Source organism: Bubalus kerabau, chromosome 5, assembly GCF_029407905.1.
Source record: "Bubalus kerabau isolate K-KA32 ecotype Philippines breed swamp buffalo chromosome 5, PCC_UOA_SB_1v2, whole genome shotgun sequence".
Taxonomy (NCBI): domain Eukaryota; kingdom Metazoa; phylum Chordata; class Mammalia; order Artiodactyla; family Bovidae; genus Bubalus; species Bubalus kerabau.
Genome location: NC_073628.1, coordinates 100,038,443 through 100,049,130, shown reverse-complemented (window position 1 = coordinate 100,049,130; position 10,688 = coordinate 100,038,443). Strand labels below are relative to the sequence as shown.

General features: G+C 41.3%; 1 pseudogene; it reads left to right on the top strand.

Moving 5' to 3' along the window:
- Nucleotides 1-626: 626 nt before the first annotated feature.
- Nucleotides 627-1,551, top strand: LOC129654003 (craniofacial development protein 2-like; annotated as a pseudogene).
- Nucleotides 1,552-10,688: the final 9,137 nt, after the last annotated feature.

Here is a 10,688-nt window from a genome sequence, read left to right as displayed (position 1 = left end):
CTGGGGTTGGACAGGCAGGAAGAGAAGAGTCAACTTTGCTTTATTTTGTGCTAAAAGAGGAAAACATTTAACAACTGATTTTTTTTTTTTTACAAATACAAAGTCAAGGAAAAACCTCAGGCACACTATTGTAACACCAATTTGTGGTCTGGGCTTCCCCAGTGGCTCAGCAGTAGAGTCTTGCCTGCATTGCAGGAGATGCAGGAGAAGCAAGTTCAATCCCTGGGTCCGGAATATCCCCTGGAAGAGGAATTGGCAACCCACTCCAGTATTCTTGTCTGGGAAATCTCAAGGACAGAGGAGCCTGGTGGGCTACAGTCCGTGGGGTCAGAGAGTGTCGAAGAAGACTGAGCACACGTGCAATCACACGTTTGTGGTATATGCTGGGCATTGTGTTAGAGGCTTTATTTATTTACATGTAAACTAGTCAATCTAATCACACTAGGACCACAGCCTTGTCTAACTCAATAAAACTAAGCCATGCCCGTGGGGCAACCCAAGATGGGTGGGTCATGGTGGAGAGATCTGACAGAATGTGGTCCACTGGAGAAGGGAATGGCAAATCACTTTAGTATACTTGCCTTGAGAACCCCATGAACAGTATGAAAAGGCAAAATGATAGGACACTGAAAGAGAAACTCCCCAGGTCAATAGGTGCCCAATATGCTACTGGAGATCAGTGGAGAAATAACTCCAGAAAGAATGAAGGGATGGAGCCAAAGCAAAAACAATACCCAGCTGTGGATGTGACTGGTGATAGAAGCAAGGTCCGATGCTGTAAAGACCAATATTGCATAGGAACCTGGAATGTCAGGTCCATGAATCAAGGCAAATTGGAAGTGGTCAAACAAGAGATGACAAGAGTGAATGTCGACATTCTAGGAATCAGCGAACTGAAATGGACTGGAATGGGTGAATTTAACTCAGATGACCATTATATCTACTACTGCGGGCAGGAATCCCTCAGAAGAAATGGAGTAGCCATCATGGTCAACAAAAGAGTCCAAAATGCAGTACTTGGATGCAATCTCAAAAACGACAGAATGATCTCTGTTCGTTTCCAAAGCAAACCATTCAATATCACAGTAATCCAAGTCTATGCCCCAACCAGTAATGCTGAAGAAGCTGAAGTTGAACGGTTCTATGAAGACCTACGAGACCTTTTAGAACTAACACCCCCCAAAAGATGTCCTTTTCATTAAAGGGGACTGGAATGCAAAAGTAGGAAGTCAAGAAACACCTGGAGTGACAGGCAAATTTGGCCTTGGAATATGGAATGAAGCAGGGCAAAGACTAATAGAGTTTTGCCAAGAAAATGCACTGGTCATAACAAACACCCTCTTCCAACAACACAAGAGAAGACTCTATACATGGACATCACCAGATAGTCAACACCGAAATCAGATTGATTATATTCTTTGCAGCCAAAGATGGAGAAGCTCTATACAGTCAGCAAAAACAAGACCAGGAGCTGACTGTGGCTCAGACCATGAACTCCTTATTGCCAAATTCAGACTTAAATTGAAGAAAGTAGGGAAAACCACTAGACCATTCAGGTATGACCTCAATCAAATCCCTTATGATGATACAGTGGAAGTGAGAAATAGATTTAAGGGCCTAGATCTGATAGATAGAGTGCCTGATGAACTATGGATGGAGGTTCGTGACATTGTACAGAAGACAGGGATCAAGACCATCCCCATGGAAAAGAAATGCAAAAAAGCAAAATGGCTTTCCGGGGAGGCCTTACAAATAGCTGTGAAAAAAAGAGAAGTGAAAAGCAAAGGAGAAAAGGAAAGATATAAACATCTGAATGCAGAGTTCCAAAGAATAGCAAGAAGAGATAAGAAAGCCTTCCTCAGTGATCAATGCAAAGAAATAGAGGAAAACAACAGAATGGGAAAGACTAGGGATCTCTTCAAGAAAATCAGAGATACCAAAGGAACATTTCATGCAAAGATGGGCTCGATAAAGGACAGAAATGGTATGGACCTAACAGAAGCAGAAGATATTAAGAAGAGATGGCAAGAATACACAGAAGAACTGTACAAAAAAGATTTTCACAACACAGATAATCACGATGGTGTGATCACTGACCTAGAGCCAGACATCCTGGAATGTGAAGTCAAGTGGGCCTTAGAAAGCATCACTACGAACAAAGCTAGTGGAGGTGATGGAATTCCAGTTGAGCTATTCCAAATCCTGAAAGATGATGCTGTGAAAGTGCTGCACTCAATATGCCAGCAAATTTGGAAAACTCAGCAGTGGCCACAGGACTGGTAAAGGTCAGTTTTCATTCCAATCCCAAAGAAAGGCAATGCCAAAGAATGCTCCAACTACCGCACAATTGCACTCATCTCACATGCTAGTAAAGTAATGCTCAAAATTCTCCAAGCCAGGCTTCAGCAATATGTGAACCGTGAACTTCCTGATGTTCAAGCTGGTTTTAGAAAAGGCAGAGGAACCAGAGATCAAATTGCCAACATCTGCTGGATCATGGAAAAAGCAAGAGAGTTCCAGAAAAACATCTATTTCTGCTTTCTTGACTATGCCAAAACCTTTGACTGTGTGGATCACAATAAACTGTGGAAAATTCTGAAAGAGATGGGAATACCAGACCACCTGATCTGCCTCTTGAGAAACCTGTATCCACGTCAGGAAGCAACAGTTAGAACTGGACATGGAACAACAGACTGGTTCCAAATAGGAAAAGGAGTACATCAAGGCTGTATATTGTCACCCTGCTTATTTAACTTATATGCAGAGTACATCATGAGAAACGCTGGACTGGAAGAAACACAAGCTGGAATCAAGATTGCCGGGAGAAATATCAATAAACTCAGATATGCAGATGACACCACCCTTATGGCAGAAAGTGAAGAGGAACTCAAAAGCCTCTTGATGAAGGTGAAAGTGGAGAGGTAAAAAGTTGGCTTAAAGCTCAACATTCAGAAAACAAAGATCATGGCATTCGGTCCCATCATTTCATGGGAAGTAGATGGGAAATAGTGTCAGACTTTATTTTTCTGGGCTCCAAAATCACTGCAGATGGTGACTGCAGCCATGAAATTAAAAGATGCTTACTCCTTGGAAAGAAAGTTATGACCAACCTAGATAGCATGGAGAAGGCAATGGCAACCCACTCCAGTACTCTTGCCTGGAAAATCCCATGGATGGAGGAGCCTGGTAGGCTGCAGTCCATGGGGTCGCTAAGAGTCGGACACGACTTACGATTTCACTTTCACTTTTCATTCACTTTCACTTTTCACTTTCATGCATTGGAGAAGGAAATGGCAACCCACTCCAGTGTTCTTGCCTGGAGAATCCCAGGGACGGGGGAGCCTAGTGAGCTGCCGTCTATGGGGTCGCACAGAGTCGGACACGACTGAAGTGACTTAGCAGATAGCATATTCAAAAGCAGAGACATTACTTTGCCAACAAAGGTTCGTCTAGTCAAGGCTATGGTTTTTCCAGTGGTCATGTATGGATGTGAGAGTTGGACTGTGAAGAAGGCTGAGCACCGAAGAATTGATGCTTTTGAACTGTGGTGTTGGAGAAGACTCTTGAGAGTCCCTTGGACTGCAAGGAGATCCAACCAATCCATTCTGAAGATCAGCCCTGGGATTTCTTTGGAAGGAATGATGCTAAAGCTGAAACTCCAGTACTTTGGCCACCTCATGCAAAGAGTTGACTCATTGAAAAAGACTCTGACGCTGGGAGGGATTGGGGGCAGGAGGAAAAGGGGACGACAGAGGATGAGATGGCTGGATGGCATCACTGACTCGATGGACGTGAGTCTGAGTGAACTCCGGGAGTTGGTGATGGACAGGGAGGCCTGGTGTGCTGCGATTCATGGGGTCGCAAAGAGTCAGACACGACTGAGCGACTGATCTGAACTGATTATTTCATTTAATCTTTGTACAATGTCTTGAAAGCTGTAATTACAGGTATCATTTCCACCACTTTGCAGATGAAGGAAGTGATATGTCAGAGAGGTGAGTAACTTGTCTCAGGTCACACAGCTCCCAAGTGGTGGTGGTCCGTCTGCCTTCAAAGCCCGTATACTTTTTCTTGTTTCCATTATTACTTAGTAAGAACATTTATTGCTAAAAGGGCATGTTACTGGATTTAGAAAAAATACATGTACTCTTGTCATTTTTCTGAACTTGCTTTCTTTGTCATGGCTCTGATGTCTTATATTCCCATTAAGGCTTTTCCCTTATATACTTTTCTCTTACTGTAGAAGATGGAGTTTTAGGCCGCCCAGCAAATTACAATTCCAGCTTTACCTTTGTACCTCTTGGGAGAAGAAAGAGACAAAGCCTTCTTCTCTTACTCTAATTAGGCTGTAATTCAGCCTCCTAGCCATGGAGGTCGGGACACAGAGCTTTAGCAGAGATCTGTGTCCTGTCTCTGAGAACAGTGGATTTGTTACATGCTTCTCTGGTGTGTCATCCTTACTGTGTCTCATATGGGGTTTTCAGATGCCACTCTCTGGTTGTCAGTAATAATTGTTTTTTAGTGTTTTTAGTAGTTTTCAAAGGCTTTTATCGTGTATGGTCAATATATATTCCTTAGTTTTTAATTTTATCAGTCTTTGACAACTATTTGGACAATTTGCTCCCCTGAGTGACAGAAAATTGCAAATTTGATGAGACAAAGGCACGTTTACTCTCGACGAAGATCCTCAAACTCATTGTTTAATTATACTCCATAACATAAACGTATCATTGTATTCCTTTAAATGTATTTTAGGAAACTGACTACTTAACGGATAAAATTTGAAAAAGGTCAAGTGGAGATTTTTTTTTTTAATGATATTGGCATTTCTATGTCAGAATCAGGTTTGTACTTTAAAAACAACTTTTATGTTCTAAAAAACAAGGTTACTAGGGATTGTCTGTATTCAATGGGATTCCATCGGTCTTTAATAAGTTCAAAGGAAACTTGATGATGGAAAGATGATTGAGAAACCAATTCTTTCATACTGTATTTATCTTGAGGTGACTCAGTAATTAAAAGTGAAAATAGAACATTTGTGATTCAGGATGTTATTATAAGGAGGGGAAATACAAGGAAGGAAAAAATGCAAATTCCCCTCTTTGAAACTTATGTGGTCTTCTGAAAAGAAGTTTACTCAGCGTGGTGCCTCTAAAATAACATGCATGCATATGTATTTAGGTAATTTTTCATTAGCCAGTTATCTGTCACACTCTTCCTTTCATCTCTCACATCTAATTGGTGACCAAAGCCCTGAACTCTGTCTGGTAAATAAAACTCTTCATCTGTCCCTTCCTCTTAATCCAGCTGCTCAGCAGCTGCTTTCACTTCTTGCATTTTAATGGGTGTTCTTATTGTTGCTGCTTAGTCACTCAGTCGTGTCCAACTCTTTGTTGCCCCCTGGACTGTAGCCCGCCAGGTTCCTCTGTTCATGGGATTCTGCTGCTGCTGCTGCTAGGTCACTTCAGTCGTGTCCGACTCTGTGCGACCCCATAGACGGCAGCCCACCAGGCTCCTCTGTCCCTGGGATTCTCCAGGCAAGAACACTGGAGTGGGTTTCTACAGACAAGAATACTGGAGTGGGTAGCCATTCTCTTCTCCAGGGGATCTTCCCGACCCAGGGAACAGATCAATGTCTCCTGTGTTGGCAGGCAGATTCTTTACCATCTGAGCTGTAGGGAAGTCCCAAACTGGTCTTTATAACTCCCAAATCTTCCGTTCTTCAACTGCCTCTTACACTGCTCCCCAAGTGGTGGTGCCTTGGAAAACATACTTGGTTATGTCATTCCGCCACTTAAATTTCTTTCACCTTTATTTCTTCCAGAAAGAAAATAATAATAATTTAAAAAGCAGAGAGACACACACGGAAAAGATAGGGACAAGATAAAACAGACCTTGTCTTCTAATCCTTGCCCACCCTTTTTTCCTCCTGATCACTGGTATTCCAGCCTCAGGGACAAGCCCATCACTCCTGGGTTTGTCTTTTTGATCACATGGTGCTGTGGGCCTAGAATATCCCTTGCCAGTCACCTCCCCTCCATGAGGATCAGTGAAGGGTTTGGCATCATCACCTCCTTGATAAACCTTTTGTGATCAACTCTTCTTTCCCTCTTCTGCTTCTTTATACATACAGATATATATATATATATATTCATTTATTCAAAAAATATATATATATAAATATTTATTTATTTGGCTGCACTGGGTCTTAGTTACAGTACGTGGGATCTTCGATCTTCATTGCAGCTTGTGGGATCTTAGTTCGTTGACCAAGGATTGAACCCAGGCCCCCTGCCTTGGGAGTGTGGAGTCTTAGTCACTGGACCACCAGAGAAGTCCCCCTGCCTCCTCTGCTTCTATGTTACCAAAAGCCCAATGTGTTCTCAATATTAATCTAGGTTATATAAGTTTTAATTATTTCATTTGTATGTAATCATTGTATTTTAAAAGCAATGTGGTTGAGGAGGTTGAGACCTCCATGCTGATTGCCTGGTTTCTAATTCTAGCTTTGTCGTTTCCCAGCCAGGTTATTGGGTGAATTACTCAAGCTCTCATACTTCAGTTTACTCATCTGTAAAAGGGGATAATAATAGCTCCCACTTCCTCCACTGCAGTGAAGTCTCAGTGAATCAATGCAAGTAAAATTCCTCGAACACTCACTGATTGTGACAAGCTAGTTGTCACATTGCTCATTCCTCGAGGAAGTCATTATGTGCATTGCATAGATCTCATTAGAGAAAGTGCTTTAAAAATACTTTATTTTTTTTATTATTCATTTAATTATATTAGTTAAATGTTAATAAATAAAAGGGCTTCCCAGGTTATAGCTGTATTTATTTGTAAGATAAAGAATTGGATCATGTTAAAGGCAGTCACAACAAATTGCTGTTTGTTGGTAGGGTTCTTACTCAGGAAAATGAAAAACTTTTTAAATAAAGGGCTTGTATATTCTTGGGCAGAAAAGTTTAATGCAGTTCTTGAATTTTAGTTATTTTAGTCAGAGCCTTGATTGATTGGTAGATTGCCTACAATTTATTGAACTCAGTGACTTGGTTCCTGAAGAATGCAGTGCACAGATTAAGCTACATTAATGTACAGTATTCCCACTCCAGTGTTCTTGCCTGGGAATCCCATGGACAGAGGAACCTGGCAGGTTACCGTCCATGAGGTCAAAAAAGAGGTGGACACAACTTATCGACTAAACAACAAATCTTACCAACAGTGTTTGAAAGTGTTCACTTTCTCTATATTTTGGCTCTCCAGAAGTAGGAGGTAAAGACTTCTGGCAGGTCTCTTGGCCATTAGTGGTCAGGGAAATGCAGTTTCATTTTTCAATTCTCCCATGGATGATTCCAGTTTTCACTGTTATAAATGATGCTGAAATGAACATCTTTTATCCAAAACTTTTGTGCACCTTTAATTATTTCCTTAGAATAAATAGATCAAAGCACAAAGCAGAATGATCAAATCAAAGGAAATGATCGAGTCTTTGCATACTAATTGCTAGCTTATTTTCCAAATAGGGTTTTACTCATATATACTCTTTTTTTTTTTTTTTTAAACTCATTTATACTCTTACCGAAGGCATCTCTGGTGAGTCAGTGGTAAAGAATCTGCCTGCCAATGCAAGAGACACAGGTTTCGTTCCTGGGTCAGGAAGATCCCCTGGAGAAGGAAATAGCAACCCACTCCAGTATTCTCACCTGGGAAATCCCATGGACAGAGGAGCCTGGCGGGTTACAGTCCATGGGCTTGCAAAAGAGTTGGACATCACTTATCAACTAAACCACTACTCTTAGCAGTAGTGTTTTAAAATGTTCATTTTCTCTATATTTCGGCTATCAAAGAGTATTTGCTTTTTTATCTTTCCTAAATTCATAAGCAGAGAAAAAAAGAAGAAAATAGGAAAAACAAAGAAGGTATAGCTCATTCTTTCAGGGGAGAAAACATTTAACTCTCATTTACATTTCTTTATTAGTTTTTAAAAAGGTGTGCTTCAGATTTCAGTTTTTCTGTTCACAGGATTTTTAACTCCCAAAACTTTTCATATCTAATACTTACCCCCCAAAATCTACATAAGTTAAACAAAAGAAGAGACAGAGATACTGCTATTACATGTATTAAGTGAGATTAAAAAAGATGACGAGACTTTAAAATCCAGAGCCTAAAGACTGACTTTTAAAAAGGACAACAGGATTTGCAACCATCGGAATCATAGAAACTCAGTTTGGAACTTGGTATTTTCAATTACTAGAGAGGAGTGTGTAAAGTTTTATTAATAATAGGATTTTTGGTGACTTAAGAGACATCTGATCTATATTATTTGTGCGTGCCTGCTTGGTTGTCCAACTCTGCGACCCCATGGACAGTAGCCCACCAGGCCCCTCTGTCCGTGGGACTCTGTCCATGAGTCCAGGCAAGACTGAACTCACATCTCTCATGTCTCCTGCATTGCAGGCCAATTCTTTACCAACTGAGCCAAGAGAGTGGCAGTTATTATTTGTGAACCAGCTCAAAATTTTACAGTGATCTAGTTAGAAAAATGATTGGAACTATTATTCTTTTTATCCAAAAAAGTATGTGAATTAGAAAGATGCATGTATAACTTTATAGTGATTGGCAGTACTTCTTTTTTTTTAAATACTTTTACTTATTTATTTTTGGCGGTGCTGGGTCTTCGTTGCTGCTCAGGCTTTTTTTCTCTAGTTGCAGCGAGTGCGGGCTTACTCTCTAGTTGCCGTGCGGGCTCTTCTCACTGCCATGGCTTCTCTTGTTCCAGAGCATGGGCTCCAGGCTCTCGGGTTTCAATGGTTGTGGCTCTCAGACTCTCGAGCATAGGCTCAATAGTTCTGGTACACAGGCCTAGCTGCTCCGAGACATGTGGGATCTTCCCTAATCAGGGAATGAACCCATGTCTCCTGCATTGGCAGGTGGATTCTTTACCACTGAGCCACCAGAGAAGCCCTGGCGGCACTATTTTATTCACTGTCTCCTGCAGTGTTCTCACTTGCTGTTTGGGTTGATGATGTGTGTATGAGAATGTGATTCATGTTTCTATCTAAAAAGTAGTCAGAGATGAGGATTTTCAGAGATATACATGTATTTTAAATTCAAATAGTCTTCATGGTATTTGCAGGCAGAATTCTGGGGACCTACAGGAGGGAAGGAAGGGGTTAAACAGAGTAGGAAGTTGCTGGGGCAGGCCGCTGGGCTGACTTCTCATTAGGAAATCTGGTATTTCAGGTTGGACTGGGCTTGAGGCATGGCTGCTCCTTTGTTCAAGAGAAAAAGTGCTTGGATCTGCCTGCCCTGTCACAAGGGACTTGTAGAAAATGAATTCCAGGGCTTTCTAGCATTAGAAAGTGAGGCCGGGCCCCTGAAGTCCCTTGAACATATTTCACCCCCATAAATCTAAGACCATGTCCCCTAATGTCCTACGCTTGTGCATAATAACTGACCCTGCAAAGCGGAGCCCCACTGCACACCCACGTGTCCTGGGAGTGCATTGATAAATGTTAGGAATCTAGTTCACAACCTTCCTCTTTCTAAGTGCTGTGAATTCCTTTCACATCTCTGATGAGATTACCCCTTAAGAAAAAATTACCTTGAAGTTGACATTTTTGTTTGAGGTGAATTTGTTTTTATACTTTTCATAGGTGGCGAGTCATGTCTTTCTGTTTCTCTGATGACCAACATCAGCGTGTGGATTCCTTCTTGCCATTTGCTTTTTTCAGTTGCTTCATTTAACCTGTGACTAATTAGTTAAATAAAAACAACATGTACTCCTAGAATTTAGGAGTACATCTTGTTCCCAGCCTGATAAAAAGGAGTAGATTGCACTGTTCATTCCTGTCGTTCTTTCTCCCTCTCTTCCCTTCAAAATTATCATCAAGGTCTTGCTGGAAAGTTCTTAATTAATGATAGTGTGCCCAGGGCATGTTTGTTTTGAATTAAATTGATTGGTTCATTTACAAATGTACCTACCAAGCACTAACTTATCTTCTGATCATTTGTGAGTTATTCTGTGAATGTTCTCACCAGCCAGCTCACAGGCCTGAGGGCCTCAGTTTGTACACAGTGCCTGAAGGAAAGAAAGTGGTCAGGAAGGAAAGAATGTCTTGTCTACACAATGAAAACAGGGTTGACCAGAAATATAGAAACCTGGGTTCTGACTGAGTTCTCTGCTTGGTTGTATGATGTTGCACAATGTCATCTAAACTCTCCAGTCCCTGTCTGCTCCACTTATAAAATAGAAATTATAACCCCTAGGTGGCCTGTTTCCCCAGGATAATTGTGGGAATCCAATGATATACTGTGTGCAAACTCACTTTGTAGAATCACTTTCTAAAGCTCTTTCTGGAAGTAACTTGTAGTCATTATTTTAGAAAGAAAATGTGATACAGGCAGGAAAGTGCTTCCACATTGGGAATTCATTCTAGAGTGAGGTTTTAGTGATTCCTGGAAGACCCATCTTTGAATAACTTGTATGACAATTCCTCAAGGAAGTTTTCCCTGCCCCTACCCTTTCCTGCACCCAGATCTGTGCTCCCCAGACACACCCTAGCCATCCTGTACTCTTGTGTCCTTTAGCATTTTGCTGACAGTGTTATCATTGTCTATTTATAAAGCTGCAAGTCCCTTGAGGTCAGCTTCTAGTCTTATCTGTCGTTGTGTCCAGAGAGCCTGGC